The sequence below is a fragment of the Canis lupus genome, chromosome 10 (assembly GCF_003254725.2).
Source record: "Canis lupus dingo isolate Sandy chromosome 10, ASM325472v2, whole genome shotgun sequence".
In the NCBI taxonomy this organism is placed as follows: domain Eukaryota; kingdom Metazoa; phylum Chordata; class Mammalia; order Carnivora; family Canidae; genus Canis; species Canis lupus.
Window position 1 is genome coordinate 51443422 of NC_064252.1, and position 18691 is coordinate 51462112.

An 18691-nucleotide genomic window follows, 5' to 3' on the forward strand; every position below is an offset into this window, starting at 1 on the left:
CATCACAAACACAGTGAGTTTTTCTCCTTTGCATCAAGAGTATTTATCATTGTGCTTCTAGGAATAAACTGGTGGAGGGGTGAATGAGCAAATGAATGAATGACGAATGAGTGAACAAAGAGGTAGTGGCATAGAGCCACATTATTCTTCTTTTTAGAGAAGCTGCACTTTGCTAAATAATTCACCAAGCATTTTCTTTCCATTTTAGAGAAGGCCTCCTAGTAAACTTGTGACCTTGGTGTAGAAATCAAATTTCAAGCTAAAATATTAGGTAGAGCCAACAGGAGGGAAGAGAGAAAACCCTCTGAAATGATGAAATAAATCAACAAAGAAACAGGATTTGATTTAAAAAAAATGGATGTAGAATTTATTGAAGTGTATACCACAGGATACTGGTTGCCTGCCATGCTAATTGGCAGCATTTAGGGAAAAGGTGTCAAAGCTGAAGAAATTTGGGAAAAATCGGGTTAAAAAATTAAGCACAGTTTTGTACCAGACAGTTTCTTGGGACTTTTAACATGTATTCTGAATCTTTAAGAGGGCTACAGAGTATATGTGGAGGACAGATGTTTCTTCAGGACATACTCTGAGAATACTGATTTGGGAATACACCTTGAGAAAGCGGATTTATTCACAAATTTTCAGGTGTCTGACTTTTATGGCAAAGAACTCTTCACTGAACTGGAAGCCAGAGCTAACCTTTGCATGGATATAATGTGCGGATTAGGTGGTGAGAGGAGAGGCACCCGACCGTCTTTTCCCTCCATTCTTTCATGCGGTGCTCAAGGTCTGTAAATCCCAAAGTTATTAATATACTTCTGTAGGTTGCATATTGCTTTATTTTATTTTATTTTATTTTATTTTATTTTAAAGATTTTATTTATTTATTCATGAGAGACACAGAGAGATCGAGGCAGAGACACAGGCAGAGGGAGAAGCAGGCTCCCTGTGGGGAGCCTGATGTGGGACTCAATCCCTGGACCCTGGGATCATGACTTGAGTGGAAGGCAGATGCTCAACTGCTGAGTCACCCAGGCCGCCCCTGCTCTCTCCATTTAAAAAATGAAAATACAGCACAGGGAGGGAGCACATTGATTTGACGGTAACTTCATCAGAATTATTCACTTTCAGAGTAATTTCTGAAGGCCCACGGTGGTGTGAAGACCCAGAATGTGTAGAGTTTGGGAGGTAGATGCTCTGGCTGATGGGGAGGGAGTTTCCGCAGGAAGCTTCTTCCCATCAGAGCTATTCCAGGATCAGTCCCTAGGCTTTGCCCCCAGATGCATGCAGAACACAGAGATTGGGGCCTGGCGTGTGAAGAAAACCTCCTGGCTTCTTTGAGTGGAGGTGTCAGCCCTCTTCTCGTTCCTTCCTGCATACATCCTGCCCCAGGGGGCTGGCGTCGGGCTCTTGGGTTTGCTGAGACTTGGTAGGGCTCCATTAGAGATGCACGGCTGCCAGCCTGCAGCTGCTAATATCTGGCTGATAATATCTGTCACGTTGAATTAGGCTTTCTGGCCATCAAGTGGCATGCAGACAAACAGAGAGGTCAGTCATTACCCTAGGGCCTGCAAGGCCTGTTTCCAAAAAGGGAATCTCCTTCAAAGACTAGTTTGGAAGTAGTTCTCAGTACTGAATCATGCATGTGGGGCTGACAGCCTGGACGAATGGATTTCAGCAAAAGGGGATCAGCAGGCACGAGGAGTGCCCGCGAAAGGCAGGGAGCTCTGGAAGACGACATGTGGAGTTTGAGGGACATCTGGCTGGAGGGATCCAGGAGACAGCTTAACTGCCCTGGTGCTGAGCAAGGGAAACGGTGATGGTGAAAATGTCTACATCAGTAGTTGTAAACTTTCTCTTTCTTTCTTTCTTTCTTTCTTTCTTTCTTTCTTTCTTTCTTTCTTTCTTTCTTCTTTCTTTCTTTCTTTTTTTTTTTTTTTTTTAGATTTTATTCATTTATTCATGACAGACACAGAGAGAGAGAGGTAGAGACACAGGCAGAGGGAGAAGCAGGCTCCATGCAGGGAGCCCGATGCGGGACTGGATCCCGGGACCCCAGGATCACGCCCAAGCCAAAGGCAGGCACTCAACAGCTGAGCCACCCAGGGATCCCGCTCATTCTTTCTTTATTTCAGGGGGAGAGGGAGAGAGACTCTTAAGCAGACTCCACGCTGAGCTCAGAGCCTGATGTGGGACTTGAACTCAGAACTCTGAGATCACAACCTGAGCAGAAGCCAACATTTGGACACTTAGCTGACTGTGCCATCCAGGTGCTCCAGGGGTTGTCAAACTCTTAGATTGACTTTTGAGAATTTGCTTAAGAAGCTGATTTTGGAGGTACACTGGGAGATTCTGCTCTTGTATATTTGGTGTCACCATAGGAAATTTTCAAAGTGCCTCAAATGATTTTTTATTTTTTTGAGAAAAGACCCCAATCTACCTTCTGAGAAACACTGCTCCAGATGAAATCCAGGGAGAGAATGTTGGAAGAGAAGTAGGACAACTTGGCATATCTACCACAGGGATGAGGAGGTGGGATCAGAGGAGCCATCAGATAGGTTCTAGGACACCAGGCAGAAGGCAAAATGGAAGGAATAGACAATCCATGCCAGCAACAAGACGAATGATAGGCCAACACAAAGGAAAAGTTTATTTTTCCTTGAAGTTAAAGATATGAAAGTTAAAATCCTACATAGGACTTGACTTCTACTAAATGAGCCAAGAGAAAAGTCACTTAAAGGAAACACCAAATGGTAGAGAAATAATTGTAAAACAAATATGCTCACGCATTTAAAGTGATTTAAGCCTTTTGGGAAGCAATACAGTTTTTCCCATCTAGATCCGGGCATATGTGCATACATACCCCTCAATCCAGTGATTCTAGAACTCAGGATTTTCCAAAGGTAATTGAACGGGATAAAAATGCTGTGAGAATGAAGGAGTATTTCTATGAGACAGCCTGAACGTTCAGTGAAATTACAGTGACATAAAGAAATTCTGATTCACATAATCAATGGAATCCGCTGTAATTTTTAACAATTTGACTAATTTAGAGACATAGTAAAGTTAGATAGGTCAAATAAAAAAGTGAGAATATAAAATAATATTTACATTGTAAGCCCAATAACATAAACATACTCCTGTGAGGAGAGAAAAACGGACTCATTTTCTGTCCCAGTCTCACGTCTCTAAATGAGCGTCGTGCTCCATGTGCCCGGTGGTATCTAAAGCAAGCCTCGGATACCAGTTGGTGTTCTGAGCAGTGATATGGTTCTCAGGTGGCCCAGGTAGCTCTGTAAACCCCCTAAACCTCTCCTCGCTGGTTTGGTTTCCAGATCTTCCAACCCTTGCCTCTTTATGGAGCTTTGGATGCCACCTGTGACCCTCTGCATCTAATATCAGCCTCTGGTCTGTCTCACTCCTGGCTTTCACCTTCTCCTCAGACTCTGCTGTGACTGGCTTTCCCAGTTTCAGACAATCTCAGGTAGTAACATCTACTTCAACAGTCATAAAATGTCTTTTTTTTGCATCAGAAACTGCTAAAACTATCCAAATGTAAAGCTGTATCTAATATTGAAAAATACAATACTTTTCATATTCCTCCCTCATCTAAAATTCTGGCATTTGCTTCATTTCTAAATAATATACTTCTATAGCAATCTCTTTTAATTCTCTATTGCTGTATAATAAATTAAACCACAAACCAAGCAGCCTAAAGCAGCACATATTTGTTATTGCACAGTTTCTGTGGGTCAGGAGTTTGGGTATAGCTTAGCTGGTGGAGGGTGGACAAGGTCAGGGGGAGGATCTGGTGGCCTGATCTCTCTGGATATAGACTTCCCATGAATAAAGCTGTTTTTAGCTCCACAGGGTACCTCCCACCTCCACCCCTCAACATCTGCAGTAAGTTGCGTCTCCAAGTGCTGAGATTTCCTAGATCTGCTAGTGGAATTGGCTTAATGCTTATCAGCATTCCTTTCTGCTTGGCTTTTGGGTCACACTGCTTGCATCAGCTACTGCTGTGGATTTTAGGTGGGTGTCAGAGCCCAGTAGCCCGGCCCTTGGTCAATTACACTCCTATAGATGGAGGTCTGAGCAGTCTCATGGCTGCTGCAAACAATTTCTTCTCTCATTCCCTTTATCTTTTGGATGATTCCTTTTTTAGGGGGCAGGGTGGAGAGTGTATTTTAAAAAAAAAAATCCTTCCTTTATTTTAGTGGCATCTAGGGAAGGAAAGGAAATAGATGGATGTAGTTCTGTGTTCATTTTTTTCAATCATTTAAGATGATTCTCTCCACAACTTACAAAATGTGTTTATACTTTTAAGGAAAGTTTAAAGAAGACGAAAAAGGTGATCTGAAGGGCTATATGCAGAAAGCCGGAAGATGATAGAGTTTGAAAAAGCTGTGGGACTTGCTAACTAGGGAGTCAGTGAATTTATTGTTGATTCCACAGTTTTGGGGGTGACAGCCAGCATGGAAGAGACTGAAGACAAGTAGGTGAAGACAAGTCTGTCAAGAAGTCAGGTGGCAAAAAGAAGAAGAGGAAGAGAGCATTACTCTAGGGGTGAGCTGGGTAAAGGGAAGGGAAACCTTAACAGGTTCTTAGTAAACATAAAAAAGAGCTAGAATGGAAGGAGAGACAGAGGACGCAAATAAGAAAGGACATTATGACCATGGTCTACGAAGAGGCAGTGTAGGGGATGGGATCAAGAATGCACATGGAGGGCTAGTTCCAATAGCAAGAGGGATACCTCTCTCTCAGAGATATGAGCAATGGAAGGAGGGAGGTGCGTACATAAAGAGAGGTTTCAGTGGTCCATCAGTTAGGATTGCTTTTAGCTGCAAGAAGCAGAAACTTCACTACTGTGGCTTAAATAAGTAGGAGTTTAGGTGATAGGCAGCCCAGAACCAGCATGACGGCAATAAGACACTGCCAAGGACTCAAGATCTTTCCATCTTGCTCTATGAATGAATGAATGCATGCATGCATGCATGAATGAATGAATGGGCAAAATATTGGGAGGTAACTATGATATTCTCATTAGGACTTTTCTCTCTCAATGAGAAACAATGTGAATGACCAAACCGTGGTACTTTGTTTAAATAATCTGGTATGTTAAACTGAATATCATGTGGCTTTTTAAAAATATGTAAATGAGGTGGGAATGCAACCAAAACCAAAACCAAAACCAAAACCTAGATTCTGTAGTGTTAACTAAAATAAAACCTTAAAATGAGTACATTCAATGCAGTTCTGAAAAGTTGTATCTTACAATATTAAAGCAAGGAGAGACCATTGTATCTTGACACTAGTTTAGGTTTATGGTGAAAAGGGCTGGGGTTTTCCTTTCTTGATGATTCTTCTTATATTTCACCATAAAGACATTGATATATAATTTAAAAATTAAAAAGCCCATTTAGAACATTCCTTGAGCAGCTCTACAAGAAAGGCACTCCAAAAACGAAGGCATGATCATCAAAATATGATCACATCGTAAACACACACAAGGATGGTCATTAAATTCTGATAACGAGGTTCCAGTTGGAATGTTGGTGTGATGAAGTCTCCGTGAATCTGCTTGCTGTGGTCAGCCAGCACTGAGGACTAACCTAGATTTTGGGAGGCTGCTCGAGGGGTGGAATATGTGGCATCATCTCTGTGGTTCATGAACGCCTCTTCCCCAAATCTCTCTCTACCTCCTGCACAGGTCTGCAGTTCTTCGGGCGGAGCAATGCTTTCTTCCGTTCAAGGAGAGGCACTGTGACCTTCACACTGCGTGTGAATGATGGTGTTTTTCCAAAGGAAAGGTTTTAATATCTGTGAAGGGAAAGAAGTGGGGGAGGACACAGGGACATCTAGCCCCTTCCTGAATGTGCTATTAGGCATGAATCCAAAATCTCACATCAAATGGCCTTCGGTCCCTCACTCCTGAATTATCTCCTCTCGTCTTATTGTGCAAAGATTCACAGGGCTGGAGGGGCTGGGCACCGCCCTCTGATTTATCCTCCTGCCTCTGTCAGGAGCTTCAAGTCATCCCAGTGAAGCTAGTTCCTCCTATTTTTAAGCAGCAGAAGAGGATGTTCTTCAACATCCTTCAGTCATACATTCTTTGTCTGATAAGACTCACCCCAGAAATGCTTCCCTAAGCTAAACTTTCTAAACTACCTCCCTCACCTGCATTTTTTTAAAGATTTTATTTATTTATTCATGAGACACACACACACACACACACACACACACACAGAGAGAGAGAGAGAGAGAGAGAGAGAGAGAGAGGCAGAGGGAAAAGCAGGCTCCATGCAGGAAGCCTGACGTGGGACTCGATCCCAGGTCTCCAAGATCACACCTTGGGCTGAAGGTGGTGCTAAACCGCTGAGCTACCCGGGCTGCCCTCTCACCTGCATTTTACAGCCTGTTACTTGTTGGATTGCCATTAGAGATTGAGAATCCTTAATCATAGTCCTTCAGAATTTTTATCTGGCAGCTCTAACTAGGTGAGGGGTTAGTTACCTAATTGTCCTGTACTGACACTATGCTCAGTGACCTAGGAGCTCAGAGGCTGCTGGACAGTCTTTCTAGGTCTAGAATGTGAGGAGAGCAATATTCACCTCCCTCCTCCTTGCACACACCTTGTAATGACCCATGAGATAATATGCATAAAAGTACTCAGGGAAATATAAACAAGCTCGAGTTTAATATTTACATCCTTCTCACTTTTCCCTTGAGTCTTTGCTATTGTCGGAGCCTTCTCTGTCGTCCAGCACTGACTCGGGCATTTCATGGCATTCCCAGCAGGAGCCTCACAGGCTCCAGCTGCACCTGCTCCTGCCTGCTAGCTTGCAGCTCTGTGCAGTTCACCGTACTGATGGCTCAGTCCGAAAGGATTCCCTGGGGATGGTCTCTTTCCTTACCTCCTTTGCAACTTGCTGAATTCTTGGAGACATGTGTTCTCAACTGGGGGTGTTTCTCCCTTTTCCTCCCTTCCCAGCAGAGGACATTTGGCAATGTCTGGAGTCATTTCTGGTTATCATAGTAGTAGGTAGAAGCCAGGGACGCTGCCAAACAGCAGGCGATGTATGACAGTCCCCTAACCAAGAATTACCTGGCCCAAAATGTCAGTAGTGCAGAGGTTGAGAAATTTTGTTATAGATTAAAGCTCACATATTCTTTTTTTTTTTTAAAGAGGCTTAGCACGGTCTAATTGATATATAAATAATTTGATGTGTTTGACATCACCACATGTGAAACTATCACTACGATCAAGAGAATGAACATATCCATTACCACCAAAAGTTTCCCCCATTGTTTTGTAATTTAGACCTCTGCTTTCCCATCCATCCCACCCTCTCATCCCCAGCCAATCACTGATTTGCTTTCTATCACTATAGATTGGTTTTCATATTCTAGAATTTTATATAAATGGAATCAATCATATGGCATATACTCTTTTTTTTTTTTTTTTTGGTCTGGCTTCTTTCACTCAGCATAATTATTCTGAGATTTATCCATGTCATTGCTGAATGACTTATTCTTTTTTTTTAATTTAAATTCAATTAGCCAACATTAGTACATCATTAGTTTCAGATATAGTGTCCAGTAATTTATCAGTTGTGTATAACACCCAGTGCTCATCACATCATGTGCCCTCCTTAATGCCTACCACCCAATTACATATCCCCCCACCTCCCTCCCCTCCAGCAACTGTCAGTTTGTTTCCTAGAGTTAAGAGTCTCTCATGGTTTGTCTCCCTCTCTGATGACTTCCCATTCAGTTTTCTTTCTTTTCCCCTCTGATCCTCTGCACTGTTTCTTATATTCCACGTATCAGTGAAACCATATGATAATTGTGAATGATTTATTCTTTTTGTTGTTGTTGTTAAATAATTTATTTATTTATTCACGAGAGAGACACACACACAGAGGCAGAGACACAGGCAGAGGGAGAAGCAAGCTCCATGCAGGGAGCCTGATGTAGGACTTGATCCCAGGACTCCAGGATCATGCCCTGGGCAGAAGGCAGGCACTAAACCACTGAGCCACCCAGGCATCCCATGAAGGACTTATTCTTGAAAAGGAAAAAAAGTTTATGGTTGAGAATAAAGAGATACGACCTCTAGGTCCTGGGCCACTACTTGATGATTTACTTCCCAGATAGGATACCTCACTCAGCTTTTCTTTTTTTTTTTTTTTTTTTTTTAATTTTTATTTATTTATGATAGTCACAGAGAAAGAGAGAGAGGGGCACAGAGACATAGGCAGAGGGAGAAGCAGGCTCCATGCACCGGGAGCCTGATGTGGGATTCGATCCCGGGTCTCCAGGATCGCGCCCTGGGCCAAAGGCAGGCGCCAAACCGCTGCGCCACCCAGGGATCCCCTCACTCAGCTTTTCTATAGCTTTTGTTTCTGTTTTGCTTTCATGGTCACTTCTTATCATGGTCCTCAGTACCTGGTCAATGAGCTACCTTAGTGGTCTCCTAATAGGAGACTTCTAGTTTCTAGTCTCTGTTTTTTTAATTAAAATCTCATTCTTTCCTTTCTCTCAGGAACATCTGAGAGAGCTGATGTGTCAGATATTAGCCTGAGAAATACTGCCCTGACATAGCATTTTTGTTTTCAAAATTCTACATTTCAGTTTTTATGCACGCACAGTGCATATACAGAGAAATAAATCTTGAGACATCATTTCTAAGTGCCAATACTTACCTGGTTTTGTCCACTTTGGTGTTCAGAATCTTCCCTGGAATGATATCTAGTCATGGTATCAATGTTTAGTAATAACAGGATGGATTCTTTAACTAGGGATTTTGTGAAGACCATAAAGAAATTAGTTGACAATAGTTGAACTCACATGTAATTGAGAATTATATGTCTTTTCCTATATAGGCAGCCTAGACATTATTACACAGCGATGACGTATGTTTTTGGAGTGGTATTCTTGAATAACTCTTAAGTTACTCCTTTCAAGATAACTGACAAAATATTTATTCTTAAGAAAATAGTGCTCTTTTTAGTCTGGTCTATAGTTTTCTTTTCCAGCTGTTTCCAAATAGCCGGATTCAATAGGGTGTGGCCGATAATATTTTCTCTTACCACCTAGTCTGCTCTGGGGTGATTATTTTCTTATATTAATATTTGTACTATTTTTCTCCAGCCTGCTCTTGGTTTTTGCATCTGCAATTGTCCCAAGTTCATTTTAAGTATCAGATGTCATTACTAGGGTGAGGATGTTTTTCTCTCCACATACACATATGCCCTGCCCCTGGTGCCTTGTTACCTGGAAAGGCTCTCTTCTGTCTATGATGGTCACTGTTCATCTTGTCAATTTAGTATTCCCTTCATTTGGTAGCAGCACTCTGCTTTCCTTTTAGGGGAACTCTCTGTCCCCTCTTTAACCTATTGATCTGAGTGCTCCTTGACCTTCAAGTGTCTTATCCAAGAGGTGGCAAGCCCATGACTAGGGTTGGGCCCATCAGAGTCTCGCCTGAGGGTTTCATCTCCAGTGGCGGCTGGAGCTGAGCCATTTTCTTTCATCTGAGAGATACTGACTGAAATTCTTGGAACTCTTCTTTTCTTGTCCTTCTTGAGGACTGCGTGTTCAGATCTTTCTTCAGTTCTAGGACGTTACCCAATGTTTTGTTGTCCCAACAAATTATTATTATTTTGTCTATATATATTTTTTTAGTCAGTTTTAATGCTTACAACCAAAGAACCCAATGGTATACAAAGTCTCTCTTTGCTTTTCTTTCCATATATGGTCTTTTCTGTTCTATGCTCCATTGACCCAAAGTAGAACGGAGTGCTTCCTCCTTTTATTTTTTTTAAAGATTTTATTTATTTATTCATGAGAGACACAAAGAGAGTCAGAGACAGAGGCAGAGGGAGAAGCAGGCTCCCTGCGGGGAACTGAGTCCTGGACTTGGACTCGATCCCAGGACTCCGGGATCACACCCTGAGCTGAAGGCAGACGCTTAAGCACTGAGCTACCCAGGTGCCCCAAGTGCTTCTTCCTTTTAGCAAGCAGATTAGCTTCCTAACTGTGGAATGAGTAGGAGACTGCCCTGATTGGCCTTGGTGGCCGTGGAAGAGCCTGAGGAATGCCTGGAAGGGCAACAAGGGGAGGGGGAGGTGGAGAGTGATTTCCCTGGGATTCCAATAAGACACCAGAACTGAAGGGAGGCAGGGAGAAAGCCCAGTGAGGACTTAGGCTCAGTAATGTGAGAGCCCCTTGCCTAAAGCAGCGGCAAGATTTCAGGGGAGGGCGAATGATGAATCTAGGGAGCCTGACCTTAGGCCCCCATTCTATCAATGGCAAAAATTCCTTTTCTGTATGCTGGTCATGGAAGCAGAGACACACCAGACTTCACAGGTTCACTGTGGGTTGGGACTATGAGGATATCAGCAGTGACCACGATGGACAGGAGGGTGGAGACCCTCACTCTGTTTTTCTGAGCCTCATGGAAGTCTGCTGGATTCTGGAAAGACCCTGAGGAAGAAGGAGATCCCAGTAATGCCTGAGATTGAAGTTCTTGCAAGGAATTGGGATTCTAAGAGGATGAGATGTCAAAATGGAAATTGATTTAATAAAAATAGAGATGTAGATTTTTTGTATGTCTTAGTTCGTAGACTTGAGATTCATCATGGCTGTAAGCCCTTAAAAAATTCCTTCATCCATAGATGAATGAGTGTATTGAGTGCAAATTCTATCCCAAACATTAGCAAGACTGTGGGTAATGCAGACTCTGGCTGAGTCAGCCACGCTCCTGAAGCCGCCACCTCTGCTGGAGGCCGCAGCGGGACCTGCGCCCGAACCGTGTTTCGCATCCAGTAAGACAATGACATCACTGTTTGGAGCCCTCAGGTCAGGACTCATCAAATTGAATATGCAATGGAAGCTGTCAAACAAGGTTCAGCCACAGTTGGTCTGAAATCAAAAACCCATGCAGTGTTGGTTGCATTGAAGAGAGCACAGTCAGAGCTTGCAGCTCATCAGAAGAAAATTCTTCAGGTTGATAACCATATTGGTATCTCAATTGCGGGACTTACTGCTGATGCTAGACTGTTATGTAATTATGCACCAGGAGTGTTTGGATTCCAGATTTGTATTTGACAGACCTCTTCCTGTGTCTCGTCTTGTATCTCTAATTGGAAGCAAGACCCAGATACCAACACAACGGTATAGCCGGAGACCATATGGTGTTGGACTGCTTATTGCTGGTTATGATGATATGGGCCCTCACATTTTCCAAACCTGTCCATCTGCCAACTATTTTGACTGTAGAGCCATGTCCATTGGAGCCCGTTCTCAATCAGCTCGTACTTACCTGGAGAGACATATGTCTGGGTTTATGGAGTGCAATTTGAACGAACTGGTTAAACCTGGTCTACGTGCCTTACGAGAGACACTTCCTGCAGAACAGGACCTAACTACAAAGAATGTTTCCATTGGAATTGTTGGTAAAGACTTGGAGTTTACGATTTATGATGATGATGTATCTCCGTTCCTGGAAGGTGTTGAAGAAAGACCACAGAGAAAGGCACAGCCTGCTCAACCTGCTGATGAACCTGCAGAAAAGGCTGATGAACCAATGGAGCATTAAGTCACAAACCAGTCTATATGTGTATTATCAAATATGTAAGAATGCAGGAGCCCTTACTGATGACACTAATCTATACTTTGAACCAAAAGATGCAGCGTGGTCTTCTGGTATGTTTTAGGAATCGGTCCAGATGTGTTTTTCCCAAGTAACTTGTCTGAACCATATAATGGTGTGCATTTTTCTTTGAGAGGGTCTATATAATTATTTTCTAGAAAGTATTGTTATCTGTACTAATGTTTTTATATGAAGAACATAGTGTCTTTGTGGTTTTAAAGACAACTGTGAAATAAAATTGTTTCACCTGCCTGTGGGGGGAGAAAAAAAACTTTGGCTGAGTCTTCCAACAACATACAGCCTAATGAGAAAGAGAAGACTCAAATATCTTGGAGAAAGTCAGATACCCTTAAGAGAGATAATCTTCAGCATCTGACAACATTTTAAGAGCTGCTACATTGTGCTTAATTGGCAAATGAGTGGTCTGGTCAATAAGCAGTATGAATTCCGTGGCTATAACATTAAAGGAAAGTGGGAGAAAAAAAATAATTAAATGCTTTTTGTTCCAGTAAGGGTGAGTTTGCAGGGTTGCCTGTTCTGAGAAAAGGAATAGTTTGTTGCTGCATCTCAAGACTTCCCAGGGAGGGAGGCCATGCTTTGCCAGCCTGTGGTCTCACAGGTCTCCCTTCCAGAGAAGGGGGTCAGGCCGAGTGGAGCAGTTTGTAGAAATCAAGCAGGCTGATAATGCGCTTAAAGATGTTTTCTGCTTGTCCTTTTCCCCTGTCTTCTCAAATATACAGCACTTGTCCAGGGCAGTGTCAGAGGAGCTTATGTTCCTTTTAAGCAATGAGACCCAGCAGGCAGGGGATTGCTTGGGGATTAGGGGAACTCAGAGTGGCTTTGTGTGTCAGGGACGTGGGCCTATTCTTACATGCTAGTATATAGCACAAGGTTGTTGGAAAGCCTTGCTTAAAAAAAAATCTCAAGTTATGGCCAACTTGGAGCTCTGGGCTCTGATGTAGACAAGGTGAAGAGATCAGATGAAGTTCCTTAGAGAACCAGGCTGCGGGGTTGGGTGGATGACAAAGGGATTTGAGAGTCATGTTAGTGCAGAGTTTCTTCCAGGATATTCTCGGAGTAACTCCTCCATTTTGGAGTTTGGCTTTACTGTCTGTAAAATGACCACAAGGATATATAGATAGAACTTGAATCAAAACCAACCAAACAAACAAAAAAACCAATCAAAATATCCTACATTAACATATTAAGGAGCAGTCAGTTATTCAATTTATAACAAACATTGTCCCCTTTTTTAAATAGATTTTATTCATTTATTCATGAGAGACACAGAGAAAGAGAGAGAGACAGACAGACAGACACAAGCAGAGGGAGAAGTAGGCTCCATGCAGGGAGCCGACTTGGGACTCAATCCCGGGTTTCCAGGATCACGCCCTGGGCTGAAGGTGGCGCGAAACCACTGAGCTACCCGGGCTGCCCACATTGTCCCCTTTTTAAGAATTTATAGTAGAATCCATTTACAGGGCATTTGCTTTTCATTAAAAAAGTGGAACTTGATTTGCAAAATGTCTTTAAGGGAAATCTTGAGGTGAAAAATCCAAATGAACTGGGGTTCCTCCTCCAGTGGGTTCTGGGAATAGGTCTGGATTCTGGTCCACGCTTTGCCTACAAATAGCTGGGTTCCTTTGAGAGGAGTCTTAGAATTGTAGAGCCTTTGTGTTGGGACAGACTTAGAGGTCATCTAGTACAACCTTCTTCTGACAAAGATATTTCACTGATTAATATTTAGTCTCCTTATTTCCTGGGCCTTTGTGGGTCCATCTGGATGATAAGATAAGTTGACCCTCAATTTGAATCAGAGACCAGGGTAGGAAGGGAAGGGTTGAGAAAGTAGAGGCCAGGATTCTCAAAAGACTAAATGGAATGACATCACAATCTAGCAAAGACCAGGCTGTCTAAGTAAGAATGCTTAGGGAGTGAAAGTCTGTGCATTCATTTGTTCTTCACAGGGATACCTTCCCTGGTCAAATGTGAGGAAAAATTCTGAGACCTTGAGACACTTGAAGTTTACCCTGGAACTTCCTGCAGTTCTACCTCAACATTTTTAAATGCTAAATATTATTCCAAGGTTGAGTAGCCTCAGCTGGCTGTTTCTCCCTTGCTTTAGGTCCCCCTGCCTTCATCTCTTTACAACATGTAAACCTCAAGGGCATGTGGTTGGGTCTGGCTGAAATCAGCTGAATGTTTATCCAGGGTTTATCCAAGGAAGAACCCTTGGGTCATTGTCATGGCAATTTTGATAATCCTGACAGGGTGCAGATGTGGCTGTCCAGGGCAATCCGAGAGTGCCTGCCACTCTTCAGCCTCAGACACTGCTTGGGGCAAATGTGGCTTACTAACCCTTTCTCTGCCGTCTTTGTGCAAAAAAACAGTTCTCAAAATTTTAGTTATAAAAACCTTGGACCAAAAAAGAAAAAAAAAATCAAATACCTCATCTGGAGTGAGGGAAAAACAACAACAACAACAACTCTGTAAAGGCTGGATATATCACTGGGAGAACTGGACAAATAGGCCATTTCTGCTTAGCTACATTGCTTCTTTATTGTGTATTCACATGTCTATTCACCCTCTCCAACCAACCACCTTCTTTCCCACTTGACTCAAATCTGCAGAAGGACTCCACAAGGCCGGGTATCTTTTATAGTTCAACTCCTGATGTCTCCAATGCCTAGCATTGTGTCTAGTCACTTAATAGAAATTCAGTAATGTTTGCTGGAGGAATGAAGAGCTGGACGTAAGATGGCAGAGAGATGTGCTAGGAGACTCCTGATGGGCAGAGAACGGATGAAGGTAGGAGTAAGTGGTGCAAAGAGGCAGGGGATCCTGGTGCAGATGCTGAAACAAAGTATAGAAGGGAGTGAAGCTGGTGGGGCAGGGTGAGGATGCCATACCTTCAGTGGCAAGGCCATAGCCACGGCTTTTAAGCATAGAATCGGGGATCCCTGAGTGGCTCAGCAGTTTGGCACCTGCCTTTGGTCCGGGGCGTGATCCTGGAGTCCCGGGATTGGGACCCTTGTTGGGATCCCGGCATGGAGCCTGCTTCTCCCTCTGCCTGTCTCTGCCTCTCTCTCTCTCTCTCTCTCTCTCTGTCTATCATGAATAAATAAATAAAATCTTTAAAAAAATGTTAAAAAAGCATGGAATCAATACCATGAAGATCAATGCCAAGAAAAGTGAAACTTGATATCAAAATACGTGGAGACCTAGATAGAGTTGGAAAGAGCTTGGGGCCAGAGAGACCCAGCAAGGAGGGTGAACTTGTCTCTTTGAAAAAGTACAGAGTGAAGAAGACAGTGCTAGGGGACCCTGAGACCTGTTATAGCTCTATTCAGCTGGCCAGGAGCATAGCCAGGAGATAGATTCAAATGCCCAAAGAGTTGGGTACCAACTGGTACATGAATGTTCATAGCAGCATTATTCATACTAGCTGAAAAGTGGAAATAACTCAAATTTCTATGAACTGTTGAATGGATATGCAGAATGTGGTATATCCATATAATGGAATATCATGTAGCAATATAAAGTAACAAAGCATCAAACCATGCTGAGGCACAGATGAGCCTCAGAAATACTATGCAAAGTGAGAGAAATCAGGCACAGAAGGCCCTATGTTGAATTATTCTATTTATATGAAGTGGTTAGAGTAGGCAAATCATAAGGACACAAAGTAGGTTAGTAATTGCTAGGGGCTGAGGGATGAGGAATGGGGAGTGATTGCTAAATGCATATAGGGTTGTTTTTTTTTTTTTTTTTTTTTTTTGCAGGGAGTGATGAAAACATTCTAAAATTAGATTGTGGTGATGGTAATATAACTCCATGAATATACGAAACCCCATCAAATTATATACTTTAAAAGGGCAAATTGTATGGTATGTGAATCCTGTCCTAATAAAGCTGTCATTACAAAATAAAAGAGTCCACCACCTTGCATAAGGGCTTAAGAGTCTCTTGGGCTTTGGAGAAGAGGTTGCAGGGGTTCCAGAGAATAAGAATGGCCAATAGATCCTTAAAACAAGTTGTTCATGTTAGTAAATAATGTTTATGTTCAAACCACTTCACAAGTCTGCAAATGATCGTCTTTTTCTTTCTATTTATTACAAATGTGGGCCGGTACAAATGCAGCTTGGATGGGGCCCACTCGTGCTGAGTGCTCCACGAGTCCCCCCAACTCCTGCTAGCTGCATGCCAGTGAAGGAACCCCAGGAATACCTGGGCTCTTGCTCCATGTGTCTCAGGGAGCTTTAGGAAGTGTCTCTTTCAGGTTTCACCTGCTTTTATCATTAACCTCTTTCTCCAGGACTTAATCTCTGCCGAGGGACAGTTTGAATGATAGACACTGTCTTCAAAATGACCCCTCCCTTAGGCTCTGATCCATGATCTTTAAATCAGGTTGCGAGCTTTGATACCATTAAAATAAGAGGCTTCTCTGGAAGCTGCCAATACTGTGTTGGTAAATCAGCTCTCCAGAAAAGAGATTAAGTAGCAAATGGCAGAGCCAGGACTAGAGTCTCTGCCTTCTGACTCCAAAACAGGTGCTTTTAATCACTGGTCTACCCAACTCACTCCTAAAATACATTAGTTCACAAGATCTCTAACTGTACGGTCTTCAGAGAGGAAATGGCCCAAACCAAGAGGCATTGGACTAAGTTAAGAAGATGGATATTCTAAAACCTCTACTACAACTGATTTCAAACAAACAATGATATATGTGATGTCATTGAACGTAGAGCGGGGAAGGTTAGGAATAAAAACGGCTCTTGAGGGGTGGAATGAGCCTGCTCCGGCACACCATCGCACTTGGGTCTTTAGGCCAAGTACATCCTGGTGGCTCTTTCACCAACTCTGCAGTCCCATTTAGATGGGTTTATCCTAGAGTATTCAGAACACATGAAACATTTCCACTTTTTTCCCCATATCCATTTATTTAACACTTGTGTAGGCACACAGGACTGAGATTAGTTATTAATGAAGAAGTGATACACATAGGTTTTGATGTGAACAAATTCCACAGCAAACTACTGATAGAGATGAGATTAGATCCTAGATTCCTCATGGACCCAAGTTGGTTTGTTATCCTGCTAATTGTGGAAAGCATATGATTATGTAGTGTAGATCATATAAATTTATATAGGGCTTAAATGTAAACTAGTGGAATTCTTTTCGCATATTCTACCTAGATCCTAGTCTCCAATCTGGTAGAGAAACCTAAACTTTAGCATGTCATTAATCATTTTTCTTAGGTGTCCATCCTCACCTTTGCATTTTTTTTAATCAAAAACTTTTAAACAACCATCATCACAATCTAATTTTAAAGCATTATCAACAACCATCAGAAGAAACTCCATACATGTCGACAGTCACTCTTTTTTATTTTTTTAAAGATTTTATTTATTTATTCATGAAAGACACAGAGACAGAGAGGCAGAGACATAGGCAGAGAGAAGCAGGCTCCACACAGGAGCCTGATGGGACTCGATCCTGGGACTCCAGGACCACACCCTGGGCTAAAGGCAGGCGCTAAACCCCTGAGCCACCCAGGGATCCCTGACAGTCACTCTTTATTCTTGCTTCCTTCCACCACTGTCCTAACCTGTATCCAGCCACTAATTTACCTTCTGTTTCTGTGGATTTGTGTATCTGGACATCGCATGTGAATGGAATCATACAATATGTGGTTTTATTGTGTTTGGATTCTCTCATTTAGTATAATGTTTTCAAGGTTTCTCTGTGTCATAGCATGTCTCAGCACTTTATTCTTTTTTAAAAAAGATTTGTTATTATTATTATTATTTTATTTTAGAGAGAGAGAGAGAGAGCATGTGTGGGAGGGGCAGAGGGAGAGGGACTCCTAAGCAGATTCTGTGCTGAGTGTGGAGCCCAGGGCAGGGCTCCTTCTCATGATTCTGAGATCACGATGAGCCAAAACCAAGAGTTGAATGCTTACCTGATTATGCCACTTGGGTGTCCCCACTTTGTTCTTTTTCTATTGCTAAATCATATTACGTTATATGGATATGCCACATTTTGTTTATCATTTGATGGGCATTTGGGTTGTTTCCATTTTTTTGACTATTATGAATAACTAGTATAAATTATGAACAATTGTGTATATGTTTTTTTTTAAATGATTCTCTTTCTTTTTATTTTATTTTATTTTTTATTTTATTTTATTTTATTTTATTTATGATAAGCACACAGTGAGAGAGAGAGAGAGGCAGAGACACAGGCAGAGGGAGAAGCAGGCTCCATGCACTGGGAGCCTGATGTGGGATTCGATCCCGGGTCTCCAGGATCGCGCCCTGGGCCAAAGGCAGGCGCCAAACCGCTGCGCCACCCAGGGATCCCTGTGTATATGTTTTTGTGTGGACATTAGTTTTTATTTCTTTTGGATATATACCTAGGAGTGGACTTGCTAGGTTATGTGGTAATTCTATGCTTGACCTTTTGAGGAATTCCCAAACTATTTTCCAGCATGAGTGTATTATTTCATAGTCCCACCAATAGTATATGAGTTTTGATTTCTCCACATCTTCACTACCACTTGTTATTTTCCCCTCTTTTTGATTATAGCCATCCTAATATTTGTGAGGTGTCATCTCATTGTGGTTTTGATTTGCACTTCATTAATGATTGAGATGTTAAATGTCTTTTTATATGCTTATTGACTATTTGTCTTCTTTGGAGAAGTATCTATTCAAATTCTTTGCTCATATTAAAATTGAGTTGTCTTTTTACTGATGAGTTGTAAGGCTTCTAGATACAAGTATCTGGTCAGATATATTTCTTGCAAATATTATCTCTCATTCTCTGGGTTGTCTTTTCACTTTCTTGGTGGTATCAGATGATTTGATGAACACAGTTTTTAATTTTGATGAAGTCCAATCTACCTATATTTTCTTCTGTTACTTGTATTTTTGATGTGATGTCTAAGAAGTCACATAACTTAAGGTTATGATTGATTCCTATATTCTGTCCTGGGAGTTTTGAAATTTTAACTCTCACATTTAGGTTTGTGATCCA

The 18691-nt window shown here is 42.1% G+C and overlaps 1 pseudogene; it reads left to right on the forward strand.

The window, feature by feature from the left end:
* Positions 1-8910: 8910 nt before the first annotated feature.
* Positions 8911-11905, forward strand: LOC112675569 (proteasome subunit alpha type-1-like; annotated as a pseudogene).
* The last annotated feature ends 6786 nt before the right edge of the window (positions 11906-18691 follow it).